Below are 18,610 nucleotides of genomic sequence, written 5' to 3'. Positions count from 1 at the left end.
GAAAAGCTTGTTTACTCACAGCCGAGGAAAACAAAAAGACAGAGAACAAAGCCAAAAACCTCCAGAGGTTCCCACCCTTACTTTGAAAAATCCGGTTTTCTGATTGGTCCTCTGGTCAGGTGTTTGGTACCCTTTGTTAACCCTTTACAGGTAAAAGAAACATTAACCCTAGCTATCTATTTATGACAATACTAGACCCAGTACCAAAATCATCAATACAGAAGTCACTGGGAACAGCAAGTAAAAGAACAGCAATAAGTTAGACTGCTGCAGATCCTTGCACGGGACTCATTACCTCACTGAAATGAGATATGCAAATTAGGCAGACTCTCACCAAATACAGAATCGTGAACATAAACGAGAAGTTGAAAGGCACAAAGCAGAGTCTACACAAAGGCTACATCTCTACTTAACCTGCTGGGTGTGAAAAAAAACACACCCCTGAGCGCAGCAAGTTACAGCGCTGCAAAGCGCCAGTGTAAACAGTGCCCCAGCACTGGGAATCTCCATGGGGAGGTGGAGTACATGCAGCGCTAGGAGAGCTCTCTCCCAGCGCTGGCGCTGTGACCACACTCGCACTTCAAAGCGCTGCCGCAGGAGCGCTCCCGCGGCAGCGCTTTGGAGTTTTGAGTGTAGCCAAGCCCACAGTGGCAGTGCTGCAGCTGCACCGCTGTAGACACTCCCTAGAGCAATGGGAAGGGTTCTCCCATCACTGTAGTTAATCTACCTCCGCGAGAAGCAGTAGCTAGGGCAGTGGTCACCAACCAGTCGATCACGGTTGACTGGTCGATCCTAGAGGATCTCCCAGTTGATCGCGATCTCTGGTGGCACAGTGTGGCTGCCACGAAGGCAGGACTCCCTGCCTACCCCGGCCACACGCTGCCCCTAGAAATGGCCAGTGCAGCCCTGGGACCGGGGTCTCCCTCTCCATGTTGCTCCTGCCTGCAAGCACTACCCACGCAGCTCCCGTTGGTCAGGAGAGCTGTGGGGGCAATGCTTGCAGAGAGGGACACCACATGGGGCCGCAGGAGCACATTGACCCTGTTCAGGAGCAATGTGGGGCCAGGGTAGGCAGGGAGCCTGCCTTAGCCTTGCTGCAACCACCGCTGACTGGGAACCGCTGGAGGTATGTGCTGCCTGGTGGGAGGCCACACCCCAACCCCCCATCTCTGAGCCCCCTCCCAGAGCCAGCAACCCATACCCTCTCCTGCACCCAGAAACCCCTCTTGCACCTCAAGCTCCAGTCCTTCCCAGAGCCGGCACCCCAACCACTTGCCCCAGCCCTGATTCCCCACCCGGATCCCACCCCCTGCATCTCCTCCAGCACCCCAACACTCTGCCCTAGCCTGGAGTCCCCTCTTGCACCCAAAACTCCCTCCCAGAGCTTGCACCCCTCACCACCTCTTGCACCACAACCACCTGCCCAGGGTCAGAGCCCCCTCCCACACTGAAAACCCCTTGGCCCCAGCCCACTCCCCTCCTGAACCCCAGCCCCCTGCCCCAGCCTGGTGAAAGGGAGTGAGCGTGTGGGAGAGCGAGCGACGAAGAGGGGGAGGGATGGAATGAGTGGGATGGGGCTTTGGGAAAGGAGCGGGGTAGATCCTGGGTTGCCCTTAGAGTCAAAGAGTGATCTTGGGAGTAAAAAGGTTGGAGGCCACTGAGCTAGGGTGATGGAAAAATTCTTCTGTGGACTTAGCATTGGCTACATCAGGGGTTAGGCTAGCTTAACCACGTTGCTTGGGGCATGGTTTTTTTCACAGCCCTGAGCAACACAGCTGAGTTGACCTAACTTTTTAGTGTAGACCTGGCCAACAAAGGACTCACTGAACAGCCAATATCACAGAGACACTTCCTACTCCAGTTTCCAAAAAAGAGGAGGAAGAGGACTATTTCTTCAAATTATCAGTAGCCACAGAACATGACAGTGATAATAGAAAAATATGGTTTAACCAAGTTTTTTCCCTACACTTCAGCAAGGCTCTTATAGCTTATATACTAATTATATCTCAGTGATTTCAAGTTGAAAGTTTTAAATATTGCTTGATTTTTGTTATAAAAATTTAAGTCCTTATCTCTCAGATCCTATGATGGGTGGAGAACCAGTGAAATGAATATCACTATAAAGAGCAAAAGGGATTTTTAGCCAGACTGTTTAAAATTTGTTAACAGTATTTAATTTCAATGAATAATTGAAAGAAAAGCAGCATGTGTTAATGACTCACCACCACCAAACCTTAAATTAATGAATGAAAACTAATACACAATTTCTGGAACTCTTGATATGTTCCACAGAAAGATCAAAATATTCCCCAATATATCTAAAAAAAAATCTCTTTTCCAAGAATAAGTAATGGAAATCCAAAAGACATGCATGTGGGGATACTGAAACTCTGATCCTTGTCCTTTCTGCCTCATGTAAGAATGGTAGAGGTCTTATATGTTCCCCAACAAATTTTCAACATCTCTTGTTAAGAAGGAATTCCATTCAACCATCTAAAACAAGCAACAGTCCAACTGGCACTAAAGAAACTTTATTCCAGCAACTTTATAAGTCACAACATAGCTTCCAACTCTTTCCTCTCATCAAACTGATTGAAAACATAACTAAAAATAGTCTTCAATGCCACCTTTCTGGTGGATTCCTGAGACAACACTGGTCACTCTGATGGATGACTTCTTTTTCATAGAAGAAAAATGTCCATACTTATCTGGCTGAACTCCATTGTTGCTCTTAATGCTGTTGGCCAAACTCTGTCCCAACTCCTGGAGGCAACAGAGGTGAATGGAAATGCCTGCAAACAGTCAGATCTTTTTATCTAGACCAAACCTAAATGGGTTTATTAGAAGTAACTGCAACTATGGATTTTTATTGTCTATTCTTGACTACTGCAATTGTCTATATCTAGGAATGAAACCACACATCCTGAGAAAGCTCCAGTTGATTCAGAATGCAGCACTCTTCCTGCTCAGCAATACAGGTTACTCAAATACCCCCCTCTTTGGACTCACTCCCCAGTGAGCTCAGAGTCCAGTTTAAGGTTGTTGTCTCAATTGTCAAAGCCTTGTATGGCCCTAACCATCAGACAGTCTCTTCACAATGACACCAGCTACCTACTTTCCACTATAACAATGTCAACCAATAGCAGGGAGACTTGTGACTGCAAGAGAAAGAATCAGGACTACAGAACTCATTGCCAGGGAAAATAAAAATGACTGACTAACCAATTCTCATCACTTTCTGTAAAAGTGCAAAACTCACTTCTTCAGTCAAGTTTTTTCCTCAAGAGTACTCCTACTCTAACATAGCTAATTCAAAAAAACAACAACAACAAATTTGCCTTTTTCCTTCCCTTCTGGCAGAGATTGATAAAAAAGGTACGAGGTATTCAGAAGCCAGTCCTTCTTGAGAGAAAGCTGGTATCATTGATCAAATTCAATGAAGTTGGAATTGAAAGAATGGGAGATAACTATAGCTATGTCTACACTACAGCCAACGTCTGCATAACTTATGTCGCTCAGGGGTGTGAATAAACCACCCGTCTGAGTGACGTAAGTTACACTGACATAAGTGCTCATGTGCGCAGCTTCTGCCATTTGCAGAGGTGATTTTATTATGCCGACAGGAGAATTCTTTCCCTTCAGCATAGTGTGTCTTCACCAGACATGCTGCCGTCATCTAATTATACCACTGACATAGGTGGCAGGTTATATGGGCTGTAGGTGCCCCAGCTCCAGGAATATTCAGGGCTGGGGGCTGTGCTCCACCAATATCTGGAGCTGGAATTCTCCCCTGGCCCTGCCTGGAGTGGGCACCAGCCCCTGCCACCATCACTACTCCCCGCCCCCGAGCATCCTTCCTCCCACCCAGTAGCGTAGTGGGGGGGAGAGGGAGAAGTCTCCGCTCCCCTCTGAGCACATTTCCAAAATCTACGTCTTTCCAGCACTGGGCTCCAGACTTGGAGTCCGGAGCCAGGTTTTGCGTGTGGCCGCCAGCTGGCTCTCCGCTGGCACCAGCCTCCCGCAGCCCCAGCCCTGCTCACTGGCTCCGGAGCTGCAGGTAGCGTGGGCTGGTTGCCAGGTTCCCTGGGGGTGAGGAGGAGGAGGTGCCGGGCTCCCTGAGCCGGGGTGGGCTCTGCCAGGAGAGGAAGGGGCGGCAGTGCAGCCCCCCCCAGTGCAGCGGGGGACTGAGGAGCAGCAGCCCTGTTGGTCCCAGGCAGCCCCGTGCAGAGCAAGGTGGCCACGCGGCACAGAGGGGGGCTCTGAAACCCAGCTAGTGCCAGTGGAAGAGGGAAAAGGGGGGGCGGGGGGATGTTTTTTTTCCTCATGGTCTCTCTTCAGCAGAGGGGGCTGAGGGAGCAGCAGGACCAGGAGGCAAAGGAGCGACTTTGGGTTATTGCCCCCCGCTCCACTGTACTTACTGCCTCCCCCAGTGTTGTGCCCGGGGCTGTGAAACTGTGCTTAGTGCAGCTTGTGAAGGAAGGGGGGTAAAGGTGCTTTAAGGTGCCAGTTATGTCTCCTCAGTCTCACTGCTGGATAGCTGCAGACCCAGTGCTCAGAATTCAGCAATGTTCTCAGGGACTATATAATGCTCTATATGAGTTTTCAATTGCCTGCTAAATGCTTCAGCAATGCCACCTTTTCACTTAGCTATCTCCTTCTTGTTGCTAACATACCTGAAGAAACCCGTCTTGTTACTCTTAACATCCCTTGCTAGCTGCAACTCCAAGTGTGATTTGGCCTTCCTGATTTCACTCCTGCATGCCTGAGCAGTATTTTACCTCCTGAACATTTTGTCATCTTCGCTCTTGTCAGCTCTTTTTGCATTTAAGATCAGCAAGTGATTTCACTGTTAAGCCATGTGCGCGCCTTGCCATATTTACCATTTTCTACACATGGTGATGTTTTTTCTGCACCTCTATAAGGGATTCTTTAAAAACACCAGTTTCATACTTCTCCCCTCATGTTATTCTCCCAGGGATCCTGGCCATCAGTTCCACTTGAGGGGAGATTGGAGTCTGGCTTTCTGAAGTCCGATAGGGTCCTACCCTGCTGGCTTCCTTTCTACTTGTTCAGGATCTGAACCTCAGGACCATCTCATCTCACTGCTCCCAGGTCTTTATCTACTTTGCTTCCCTGCTAAACTAGTAATATTGTGTTTTTAGCACAATTACTATGATTATTTTACCACCCTTTCAAGTATATAATAGCCTGTATCAGGTGTTACGAAGTGGGACCTGTCTTAATGTTTCTCTGAATCACTGTTGGTGCTCTGTTTCCCTATACATTTCTTACAATGCTAGACTAGTGGAGATAGGTTGATTTGTTGTAGACTAGAGTGGCAGTTTGATTACGTCTGCACAGAGAATGGCTGAAACCCTCCTGGGCTTGGCTTACATTAGAAATTTCAAGCGCTGCCCCGGCAGCACTGTGGGTAGCGCTGCTTGCGGCGGCGCTTGAGTTGTGAGTGTAGTCAGAGCCCGCAGAGTTGGGAGAGAGCTCTCCAGCGCTGCTCTGTAACGCAGCATTCCTTATGGTGTAGAGTGCAGCGCTTGGAGACGCGCTCGCCAGCGCTGCCTGCCTCTGATAACTGAACTGTTACACGCGCTGCCTGCAGCGAGGGGGTGTTATCTTTCACACACTCCTGAGCGCGAATGTTGAGCGGAGAATGCAATTGCCAAGGCCCTGTCTCGGGCAACTCTGGCCGGGCCCTTCGCTGCAAGTGCCTAACTGCAAAGGGTGGTGAACAAAGATTGATGTGGCTCACTAATCTAGAAAAGAGACAAAGGCCGAGGAAGGGAGTGGTGAGTGCCTGTGCGGACTTCTGGGAGCCAATCGGTGGAAGGGGGATTCTAAGATGCTCTGGACACTCCTTCAAAGCAGGTCAGGATTCTGGGGGATGCCTTCCTCTCTGGAGAGTCTGCTCCAATGCCAAACGCTTGACACGCTTCCTGGTCTGACCTCAGAGCATTCAGCATGCCCTCCAGCACTGCGCTTTCCGAAGTGAGTCCACCCAGGCGGGGTCTGGGCAGCCAGAGGTCCCGTGCAGCCCCAACTACTGCCATCAGAATGACTCTCGCAAGCCCGGTAACAGAAGGTTATTAGATGACAGGAATCACAGTCTAGAAGAAGGCTGTTTAGTACAGAAACAATGACCCTCAGCAGGTCCTCTTGGGGGGTGGGAGCCAGACCTAAAGTTCGAAAGCATCTCCCATTTCTCCACCAGCTCCATAACGGACACTTCCTTCTCTGCGCTTGTGTCTCTTCCAGACAAGGAGGCCACCTATCTTTTTGTCGCTCAACACCTTCATTGGCACCTTGCAGAGGAAACTGAGGCACTTCACTACAGTTTGCAGAGATAAACATTAAGACATTCCAGCAAAATATAACACCTATATTGAAGCAGGGCAAGTGGCTTCGATTTCCACTTTAATTGACGTTGTAATCTGTGGCGCGATGACGGCTGTCGATTCTATTTTAGTCCGCAACAAATTCTTGATTTGTAGGACCACTAATAATCAACAATGGATTTTTCTGATAGTGATATTGTGCAATAAAGAGAAACTTACATGCTTACAGCTTCCAGTCCATGTTTACACTATTTAATAAAATACATATATCGGTTTACAGGGCGGGAGTGGGGGGGAGGCATCACCATTTTGGGCACCACCAAAAATTATACAAATCTGCCGCCTATGACCACTGAGTCACAGCTTGTCCCTCCAGTAAAGCCTCAAACAGATCTGAACTGCTCTTTTTTGTATTTTTTCATTACATATAATGAGATAGGGAAAAATTTCTCAAATTGGTGAATGTAGAATAAATTTGAATTTTAAAATCGCCCAGTGAAGTAAACAGGATAGATATTTATACCAAGCAAAGGTAATCATAACAACAATTCCAAAAACTGTTTTACTGGGCAACCCTTCATACAAGACATATAAAATATATACACACACACACACACACACACACACACACACACACGCGAACACTTCAAAAGAAATACCTAATGTAGGAATAAGTTTGTACAAGTCCCACATACAGGGATACTAGATGTAAACAAGCTTATTTTCATTAACCAAATGTTTAAATCTCAATTTTCCTTAAACAGAACAGTTTATTTCTTTGTACAACTTCCACCAATACTTTAAATTCAATCCTAAATATTTCAGAGTTGGGAAGGGGGAATTCCAAAAATAAACCTGTTGACATAAACCTAAAACAATGTCACCATAAGGCAACACCCACTTGAGGTAGAAGTGCCTTCATTAATCATCTTTTTAGTTTCATGACGAAAGAATCAACATAGTACTGTAGAAGTATAAGCCTCATAAGAACACAATGAGGCCATCCATTTGAAGATAAACAGCTATTAAATTTAAAAACCTTAAAGCCAGAATTCCTTCAATTAAGCTAATCTAATAATATAAGCTGGGTATTTGGCATGGCATGGCATGGCATGGCATGTATGTTGGGTTACTGAGTAATGCCTTCAGTAAATGGGACTTTAACAAGTTTAATGAGTTTTACTACATTAATCCTTTGAATGAAAAGGGCCAAAGAACTCTGGACATGTTTCCTTTTTTAAAAAAAAAAGGAAATTTTACTTATGCCTACAGCTCTGGATAGATGTATTTTTACAGACCAAAGCCAAAAGAAAAAAAAGGGGGAGGGGGAGGGGAGAGATTTAGTTACCTTGTAATCCTGCTTCTTTGAAGGCATCCTTTTACTGGATTCTCCTTTCTTGGGTCTCATACCTCCAGCATTAATCGTGCAGACTGGTGTGCTTTGCACTAGAACTGAGGCCCAAGAACGGAAATGTTATGACTGTTCAGTGTTGTCATTTTATATTAGTTGTCCTGCATCATGTTATGGATAGTACTCAAAGATTCTATTAAACTGTAGCATGCTGTCCCCTGGAAGTTTGATTAGAATATTTACACCCCATGAAGCTACTTCAATGAGCGAAAATTTGTAATATTAACAAAATATGCTGTGGCGCTACACGTTTGTCATCCTGGTAAATACTGCTGTGGACACAGCAAAGGGTCCAAATATTGTCTAATAATTTTAATGAAAAGAAAGCCCCATGAGCTCCAACAGAACATGCAAATTATTGTTGCAAGAGTACACTTAACAGTTTAACTTGCTGGTTTGGTTGTTATTTAAAGCACAGTTTATATTTAAGGTAGTGCTGAACTTTGTAACAAACCCTCCAATTTAAAGAATATTAGGCTTATATAAACAGAATTCTACTCAAGCAGATTTTAGGCCATGCTAACAGAGTTTACCCCTGCCCTGGCAGCCAATCCAGATCAAAGATTTTTCATACCTAGTCCCTTATGCAAACAGGCCAAGTTTTCCCCATTTGACAGAATCCAGAGCTCAGGGGGGAAAAAGCATTGGTTAATCTGCCACTGAAAGCCATAAAGGCTCAGCAGAGGGCAAAAAATGGGGACAACATTTGGGGAAAAGCCTGTCAGGACCTCTGCACTAAGCAGGTCCCTCCTTCCCGCAGGAAGCAGCCTTAAGGATGTGGAGATGACACTTCAATATGCTCTACTTGAAGGCTGAGTTGGTTGACAAAATGTAAGACTGAGATGAGAAGACAGGTGTAGGGAAAGTACCCGGTGGCCACCTAGCAGAACATCAATAATGAGATTTCCACACACTGCCCAGGAGGTTGTCACTGCTCTAGTGGTGTGAGCATAGAGATTTTCAAGGCACAGGATTCAACTTAGTAGCAATGCTTGATGTAAACTGCAATCCATAAGGGAAGGACTTATTTAGAAGCCTTTGCCTCTTTGCAAAAGCCCTCAAAGAGGGACCATGATTTTATAAAGATACCTACCAGGGATAAGTATTTGTTAAGGGCTCACCAGATGTCAAGGGAATGCCATCTAATTTCTATTTTGGCTTCAGGATCAGGGCAATAGCGGGGAAAGAATGGTTACTTTTTTCAGAATCACAGGGTTAGAAGGGACCATAAAGGTCATGTAGTCTAAATTCCTGCCAAGATGCAGGATTTTTTGTTTCTAATCCATCCAAGACAGATGGCTATCCAGCCTCCTTTTGAAAGCCTCCTGTGAAGGAGCTTCCACAACCTCCCTAGGCAGGCTGTTCCACTGTCTTACTGTTCTTACAATTAGGAAGTTTTTCCTGAGATTTAATCTAAATCTGCTATGCTGTAGTTTGAACCCATTACCTCTTGTCCTGCCCTCTGTGGCAAGAGAGAACAACTTATGGCAGCCTTTCAATTATTTGAAGACCACTATCATGTCCCCCTTTACGTGCCTCCTTTCTAAACTAAACATACCCAGTTCCTTCAGCTTTTGCTCATATAGCTTGCATTCCATTCCTCTGATCATTTTTGTTGCTCACCCTTGGATCCTTTCCCGTTTCTCTACATCCTTTCTATACACTGATGACCAAATCTAGACATAGTACTCCAGCTGAGCCCTAACCAGTGCTGAGTAGAGCGGTACTATCACCTCCTGTGACTTGCATGTTAATGCAACCTACAATTGCATTTGCTTTTTTTTGCAACAGCATAAAACACTGCTGACTCCTGTTGAGGTTGTGATCCACCACAACTCCCAGATCCTTCTCAGCCATGCTGCTGCCAAGCCACTTATCTCCGATTTGTATTTGTGCATTTGGTTTCTCTTCCCTAAGAGTAGCACCTTATATTTGTCTTTGTTGAATTTCACTCTGTTGTCTATAGCCCAGTTCTCCAATTTATCAAGATCCCTCTGAATTTTAGCTCTACCCTTCAAAGTGCTGGCAGGTCCCTCCCACAAGGTGTGTCTCATCTACGAATTTGCTGAGTATGCTCTCTATTCCTACATCCAGGTCATTAAAGACATTTAACACCTGACCAAGAACAGAGTCCTGTGGAACCTTGCTTGATGCCTCCCCTCCAGTCTGACATTTCATTAATATTACTCTTTGTTTGTGGTTGTTTAACCAACTATGTATCCACTTAATCTTAGTTCTGTTGGGTCTGCATTTCTCCAGGTTACTCATCAAAATGTCACGTGGGACTGTGTCAAAGCCTTGCTGAAGTCCAGGTAGATTATGTCCACCACATTCCTCTTATCCATCAAACCAGTTAACCTGTCAAAAGAAGGAAATCAAGCTGGCTTGGCATGGATTTGTTTTTGGTAAACCCATGCTGGCTACTAGTGATTACCCCTTCATGTTCCAGATATTTGCAAATTGAATGTTTTATACATTGCTCTAATAGTTTCTCAAGTATCTAAGTCAGGCTGACTGGTCTATAGTTTCCCCAGCTCCTCCCCCCCCTCCTTTTTTTTTTTTTTTTTTTTTAAAGATAGGCACTATGTTTGCTCTTCTCCAGTGTTCCAGGACCTCTCTGGTCATCTGTTAGTTTACAAATATTGTTTCCAGTGGCTCTGAGATTTTTTCAGTTAATTCCTTCAGGAAACTCAGGTAAATAGCATCAGACCCCACTGTTTTGAATTCAAATTGGTCAGAAGATCTGACATTTTCTTTAGTTATCCCAATCTGCACCCCTTCCCCTTTATTGTCTATAGTAACTTCACTAGTTGTCCCATCCCATGTTATTTGAGAGAAGACTGAAGCAAAGCAGGCATTGATCAGTGGACCCACACTGTTTTTGATCCTCCTTTTTTGGCTGACATATTTGAAGAACCCCTTCTTGTTGTCTCTAATATCCCTTGCAGGTATAACTCATTCTTTGCCTTGGCTTTCCTGACTGTCCCTACACGTTCACGCTATTCCCATGTATACATCCTTCACCACATGCCCCTCCTTTCATTTTCTGTGTGTATCCCTTTTGGTTTTTAGATAGCTAAAAAGCTCCTTATGCAGCTACACTGACCTCCTGTGCCTCTTCTTATCTTTCCTCTGCGATGGAATATCTTTACGTTGAGCCTCTGGTATTACTTCTTTTAGAAAATGCCAGCCCCTTAGGATCTTGACTTCTAGCAGATTATGATCTCTGTCTCCCAGGTTCTGACCACCTTCATATCTGCCACTAATTCATCCCTGTTGGTCAAAACCAGATCCATAATTGATGACCCCATAGTTATTTCCTCAACTTTTTGAATCAGAAAGTTGTCCCCTAGACACGCTAAGAATTTGCAGGACATATTATGTTTTACTGTAATAGTTTTCCAAGAGATATCAGGGAAGCTAAAATCCCCAATAGTACTGGCTCACGCGTGTTAGCAAATCTTGTTACCTGCTTGTAGAACGATTCATTCACCTCCTCGTCCTGATTTGGTGATCTATAATAGACCCACACAATAACATCGCTACTGTTACCTTTTTATCTTCACCCAGAAACTCTCAGTAGGTCTGTCGCTCACTTCCTCTTGGTCTCCAGGGCAAGTGTATATATCCTTGATGTACAGCGCAACACCTCCTCCCTTTTTCCCCAGACCTTTTTTGGAACAAGCTATGTCCCTCAACGTTGGTACTCCAATCATAGGAGTTGTCCCACCAACTTCATGTAAGGTCATTTAAGTCATAATTTTCTTCATATACCATGACTTCCAGTCCATCCTTCTTGTTCCCCAGACTCACAGCATCTGTGTACAGGCCCTGAAGATATTTTGCAGACTGCTCTGTTGCTTTTCTTCTTGCCTTTCTAATATAGGTGTGATTTCTAGTTACTTCTCCAGAAATCAGCTTCTTCTCCTCATCTTCAAGCCTAGATGCACATTGGCCAGATTTGTCTCACTATCCCCCATAAGACCTAGTTTAAAGCTCTCCTTATCAGGTTAGCTAGATGATGTCCAAAGATGCTCTTCCCAGTATTTGATAGATGGAGCCCATCCCAGCAAAGTAATCCTCTTTCCTGGAACATCAGTTTGTTGTCAAAGTAGCCAAAGCCCTCTCGCTGACACCAGCCATAAAGCTGTGTGTGAGAGAAGCAGCCAGAAACATAACAGAAGTAGACAAACGACAGCAGAAAGCCGAGGACAGCTAGAAAAAAAGCACTTATTAATATGACCCTGAGAAAAAGCTAAAAGGTTTTTGGGTAGAGTACTGGTTGGTTTAGAATGGGAGCAAAAACAAACATGCCTCTTGTTTGATTCCTACTGTGTTGAAGAAAACAGGACTTTATGTACATTCTTTGTAAATAAACTGGACTGCATCAAAGAAACACCTGACTCCATTGTCAATTTCTCCTATTGGAAAGGGAAACAATCTGCAAGCAGTGTTCCCTCTAATTTTTCCCACCCATGTGCGGAATTAATTTTGTTATGTGCACCACTATGGAGGTGAATTGTCACATATCACCTCCATAGTGGTGCACATAACAAAACTCACATGGCAGGGTGGTGCCAAGGGATTTGGAGTGTGGGAGAGGGCTCAGGGCTGGGGCAGAGGGTTGGGACATGGGAGTGGGGGGTGATAGCTCTAGCTGGGGTGTGGACTCTGGGATGGGTCTGAGGGGTTTGGGGTGCAGTGGGGATCCCCAAGTCTACAGTGGGGAGAGAGGACTCCGCCCCTCAGCTCTCTGTCCCTGCAGCAGCACTTGGATTGGGGGTGGGAGACAGGCACTTGGGGGCACCTGTCCCCGGGCTGTGGCAGGTTCAGCACTGGGGTGGGTCAGGGCCATGGCGCCGCAGTAGGTCTGGGGCTTGGGGAGAGGCATCTCTTCTCACCACAGCCCTGAGCGCCTGTGAGGCGCTTAATAGGCAGCTGCGTGGCTGTGCAGCTTAGAGGAAACTTAGCCCGCAAGATCTCATATACTAGCTAACTGCTCAAGTGAAAAACGGTAACTGGATTAAATGCGATTAATTGTATCAGTGATGGTGTAATCTATACTGAGAAGTGTATTTATAAGTACCAGTTGCATGATAAAGTACAGTATAATAAATCGTTCATTTGTGCAATATAATTCTATATTAGTACTGACAGTTTTCAACTGTTAAAAAGTAGCATAGAACAACTTCTGCAAATTCTAACACAATCATTGTTATAAAAGCAGATGGACCTATGCTTTTAACATAAATCAGACGACCTTGAGGCAAGCAGGCCCACTATTTTTGGAGCTACTTGTAGTGGTAAGCTTATTTGTCTTGCCTCCATGAAGATGGGTCAGGGAACAGTCATGTCATCTTGTTAACCAGATCGTCTCTGGATCTTGTTCCAGAATATCATCTGCTACTCAAAAACAGTCTGAAGCTCATCTAATAAATAGTAATTAAAAACAGGAACAAAATTTTAGAGACGCTACCTTATTTTGTATTATGTAATAATTGAGAAGTCAATTCTGCTCTAGTTTAAGAATATTTACTGGTCTCTAAAAAGTTTAACCATGCCCTTGTTAGCAGCTTACAAAACTCAAACCATAGGAAGAAAAACAGACAGGGCTCCCTAAACATTTAAAAACTACTCTATTGTAAAATAGCTTATTAAAAAAAACCAACCACAAACTACACATGAACCTAGGAGACAAAGCAGCAGTTTTCAATAAATACCAGACTTTTCTTGGTTCATGCGAGAATTCAGAGAAGAGTAAGGATTCCCAAGATCTTAATATTTCTAATACACAAAGAATACACAAAGACTGTGTGTCTTTTCTATTAGACTCTGAAAGCGAATTTCAGCTTGAATTAGATATTTACCTAATGGACAGTCTCTCCTTCTGCACTCTGACTATTTGGTCCCTTTTCTTTTACCATCTCTAGAATCTTGGAGAGACTGGATAGGGAGTTGGCCAAGGTGGTACAAAATTTAGATGTTAGATAGGCATCTGCCCTTCTGAACCTGACAATAGTCTGTCATAACAAGAGTCATACTGGGTCAAACCAATAGTCCATCCAGCCCAGTATTCTTTCTTCCAACAATGACCAGTGCCAGATACTTCGGAAAGAATGACCAGAACAGGGTAATCATCAAGTGATCCATCCTGTCATCCAATCCCAGTTTCTGGGAGTCAGAGGTTTAGGGAAACCCAGGGTAGAGGGTTGCTAATAGCCACTGATGGAATTAGCTTCATGGAGGATAGGTCCTTTTTTAAATTCAGTTATACTTTTGGCCTTCACAACATCCACTGGCAACAAGTTACACTGTGCACTGTGTGAAGTATTTCCTTATCTTTCTTTTAAACCTGCTGCCTCCTAATTTCACTGGGTGACCCTTGGTTCTTGTGTTATGCAAAGGGGTAAATAATTCCTTTTTTACTTTCTCCACACCATTCATGATTTTATAGAACTCTATCATATCCCCTCTTAGTCATCTCTTTTCTAATATGACCAGTCCCAGTTTTTTCAATTTCTCCTGACCTGAAAGCTGTTCCATACCCCAATCATTTATACTGCCCTTCCCTGTACTTTTCCCAATTCTAATATATCATTTTTGAGATGGGGCAACCAGAAGTGCATTCAGCATTCAAAGTGTGTCTAGATCCACGAGATTGGGTGAAAAGGCTGGGCCCTAAGAAAAGATAAATGTCCTTTGTGCATGGGTCTTCAATACAAAGAGCTGGCTGAGAATGAAATCTGAGCAGGACAGTGGACTGTATTCCTAGGGATAAACAGACTCAGTTCAAGACCATTCTGGAGCAAGAGTGCATCTGCCCAAGGACTGCAGGTCAGAAAGAAAGAGAAACACTGGAAGCTGCAATTATTGAAAAATGATTTGTTAATTGAATTCCCTTATTCGGCTGACAGCCCCCACCAGAATCATAGTAATAATCTGCTTCTCCAACTTTAGCTGAATCTCATCTATAGATGTGCTAGCGATGTGCATCTTGGGTACCATTTACAAAAGATGGGGCTTGGGCTTTGCCTGGAAGATAATAGCTGTGAAGTAAACTAGAATATTCTCCCTGAATGTAGGTGAAGAATAAAAGTCACTCCCTATAATTAGGTTAAAATGTAACAATTCACACGCTTTGTTGCCATTTGTTTGCGCTCGCTCCCCTCAGCTGCTTGCCTCTAGAAGTCTGCAATACATTTCAGTGGAGCTTCAGGAGTAATGTTAAGTCTGTGCACATTTTTATACAAAAAAAAAAGAGTAACATGACCTACTACAATTAGGAATTTAGAGAGTGAATAGTTGGATCTTTTGTTGTGTAAAAAGAGGGCTCTAAGTCACCGTGTCACAGTTTCAGAGACAGACAAATCTGGGAAGGTTTAAAGAAGTGCTGTTTCAGTGCAAACAAACAAATAAAAAGTAATACTAAAATATGCCATTGTATCAGTCAGTGATATGTGCCCATAGAATACAGAATAAAATTCTACTCATCCTGTCTCAAGAGAGATATAAGGGATCAAGACTTACAATGAAAATCATTAGAGATATGGTAAGATTCCCAAGTGAAGAGATTGGAAATATTGGTGCTATTAACTTAAAAAGAGGAGACAAAGAAAAGGTTACATAAGTATATAAAACAACAAGGGGTACTGAAGTTAAATCAGGCAACTTCAAATATAAAAGCAAAGGACATTCAATTAAACTGAAAGGCAACAAAGCGCTTTGTATATTAGAGGCCAGTAGCTCAGAAGGATTCAAAAATACATATATAGATAATGGGAACAATCACATTTAATTTAGAAATAGAAATATACAGGGATATAAACCCTCATGCTTCAGGAGAGAAGTTAATACCCAACTAAAGGGTTTAGGAAGAAATATCCCCTTGAAAGAGATTATTTCATCATTCTTGCATTTTTCTCTGAAAGATCTTATACTGCTGATGATAGCTCATCTCAATTGATTAGACTCTTCCTGCTGGTATGCATACTTCCACCTTTTCATGTTCTCTGTATGTATAAATCTCCTGTCTGTGTGTTCCATTCTATGCATCCGAAGAAGTGAGCTGTAGCTCACGAAAGCTCATGCTGAAATAAATTCGTTAGTCTCTAAGGTGCCACAAGTACTCTTGTTCTTTTTAATGTTAAACAAAACACTAAGGGCACATCTTCACTAGCAACATTAAAGCTTTAACGTGGCTTGTGTCGTCATGGCAGCACACTGGAGAGAGAGCTCTCCCAGTGCTATGAAAACACCATCTCCATGAGGGGAATAGCTACGGTGCTGGGAGCACGGCTAAACTGAAACTTGCAGTGCTCAGGGGTGTGTTTTTTCACACCCCTTAGCAAGAAAGTTGCAGCACTGTAAAGTGCCAGTATAGACAAGCCCTAAAATAGATGGTCTGTTCAGGAGAGAAAACTACTTGCAATTCTACTTTTCTTAAGATATTTTGCAGGATTACTACTCCTGAGGTCTCAATTGCATATTACGATTCATGCAAACATTGGCACATTTAAACCTGTAGGATGACTTGAAGATTCTGTCCTACTAAGCGTACTCCAAACCTTAGTACCTTAGGACTCTTTCCCATGCCACCAACATTTGTCAGTTCCTTTCAAGAGCAGGCACAAACACCACCACTAATATCCAAAAATATAAAAGGAAAAGAATTTATCCTTCTCCACTCCGCCACTTTTTTAAATACAAAAAGGAGCCATTCCTGAAAAATAAGAGACACCTTCAGCGAGTACCCAGATCATTTAAAGCCCAGATCTCTAAAGGGAGGTGGGTGAATGAGCAAATTATCTTCAGAAAAGCAGAAATACAATGCAAGTAATTTTCTCTTTTCCAGAAATATCACTTATATCACTTACACCGGATTCTCACTCCTGGAGAATAACAGATGTCCCAAGGGAAAATACCAGCAACGGTTACTGAAATTTGGCACAAGATGAAGTCAAACCAGCAAAGACCCGGGAAGAATTTCTAGATTTGACCAACTGAAATGAGATATTGCGAACCCCTCAGCCCCCGCCCCCAAAAACAAACAAAATACTCCAGGATAGGGAAAGTTTTGGCCTTACACCTCTGATGCAAACTCAAAACTGCAAGAACAAGACTGAAACATAGCCAGGAAACTTAATACAAGCAGTAGAGCTTAAAGAATATATTGGACATGGCCATGTGGTCAATCAGTCTCTATATACAGTATGTATGTAAACATGCATGGTGTGCCACTGCCATCCTGCAGTAGGATTGTCAAGTCTCCAGGATTGGACTGGAGTCTCCTGGAATCAGCATTGATCTTCCGGTGACTACTGATCTCCCAGTGACAACTGAAAGCAATCCAGGACATTTTAATAAGATATTTTAAGAAAATGACATTACATCATGTTGTGGAGAAAAAAATCTCCCAGAACAGCTTCAGTCAGAGTTGGGAACCCTAACCTGCTTGTTGGCAGTACTGGCCACCTCCCCTGGCACCAAAAAAATCGTGACATGATCTCTACTTTTAGACTAGCCTAGCCAAAGTAGACAGAGCTGATATTAGAATTAGACTCCAAAAGTGAAGACATACAATCCAAGTGTGGGATAATTCCCAACCACTGAACGTTCAAAACAACAAAAAAATTCCAGTTAGCTCATTTACTCATATCTACCATGCATAGTTGCTGGAACTAGGGGTGCTGCAGCACGTCCTAGCATGAAGTGGTTGCCACTATATACATGGTTTACAGTTTGGTTCAATAGCTCTCACCACCTCCTCTACAAAAATTATTCCAGCGTCCGATATCATGCTTATGGAGCTCTACCCCATCTAGAATTAATGTGCCAGGAAAATGAATCTTGTGTTCGAGTTAATTCTGATCAACAATCCAAACTGAGGTCTTCATCTGACAGAAAATACCCTCATTGGCCATCTAGAGGAGATGAGACAAAAAACTTTCTTTACAAGGCCAGCATGGATTCGTTAAAATACCAGAACTTTTGTCCAAGTTCTGCCAGAAGACCTGGCTACCAGAAGGGCTGGTAAGCAGGTATCTACTGTGAATGAGGAAACAATGTCTCACTAATCAGGTCAATACTCTGGGACAGAGAGATTACTTTTTAAAAGAAGCTTTCAGTCTGTGTGATAAGCAAATATCTGGCAAGGAATTTGCAGATTCATAGGTTCCAAGGCCAGAAGAGGACACTGTGATCACCTAGTCTGAACTATATAATACAGGCCATACAACTTTTCCAAAATAATTCTTAGCACATATCTTTTAGAAAAAACATCCACTCTTGATCTAAAAACCTGTCAGTGATGTAGAATCCACCACAACTCTTGGCAAACTGTTCCAACCGTTAATTCCTCTGTTAAAAAATAAGCCTGATTTCCAGTTTGAATTTGTTTATTTTCAACTTCCAATCTTTGGATTGTGTTATATCATTCTCTGCTATACTGAAGAGACCGTTATTAAGTATTTGTTCCTCATGGAGGTACTTACAGACTAGAAAAATTAACAAAGAGAAAGTTAAGGGATAGCTAAAGTAGACAGAGCTCCTTAAGTCTAAGGCACGTTTTCTAATCCTTTAATATTTCTTGTGGCTCTTCTTTAAATCTTCTCCAATTTATCAACATTCCTCCTGAACTGCAGACACCAGAACAGGACAGTATTCCAGCAGCAGTCACACCAGTACCCAACAGAGAAGTGTGGTAATCTAGCCGTCCAGTCCCAGACCTGGACTTTAGTGTCCACCAATCTGGTCCTGTCCCAAACCTGGACTTTTGCGTCCAAAGTTTGGGGGCTTACCTGAAACTCCCCCAAGCTCACTACCAGCTTGGATATTCTCGCTGCCACCAGATCAG

At 43.6% G+C, this 18,610-nt stretch overlaps 1 protein-coding gene across 3 annotated transcripts in view; it reads right to left on the bottom strand.

Moving 5' to 3' along the window:
- The window catches only part of PALS1 (protein associated with LIN7 1, MAGUK p55 family member), a 140,706-nt gene that overhangs the window by 103,918 nt on the left and 18,178 nt on the right, over window positions 1–18,610 (bottom strand). The window contains exon 2 of one of the 3 annotated variants that reach the window (XM_075065348.1): window positions 7,696–7,793. The exons of the other annotated variants lie outside the window; for them this stretch is intronic. The gene's annotated coding sequence lies outside the window, so the exon portion shown is untranslated. The remainder of the gene's footprint in view (window positions 1–7,695; window positions 7,794–18,610) is intronic. 3 annotated transcript variants of the gene reach the window in all.

The sequence above is a fragment of the Chelonoidis abingdonii genome, chromosome 4, assembly GCF_003597395.2.
Source record: "Chelonoidis abingdonii isolate Lonesome George chromosome 4, CheloAbing_2.0, whole genome shotgun sequence".
Lineage (NCBI taxonomy): Eukaryota > Metazoa > Chordata > Testudines > Testudinidae > Chelonoidis > Chelonoidis abingdonii.
The sequence above is the reverse complement of the archived record's forward strand: the minus strand, read 5'-3'. Positions and strand labels throughout refer to the sequence as shown.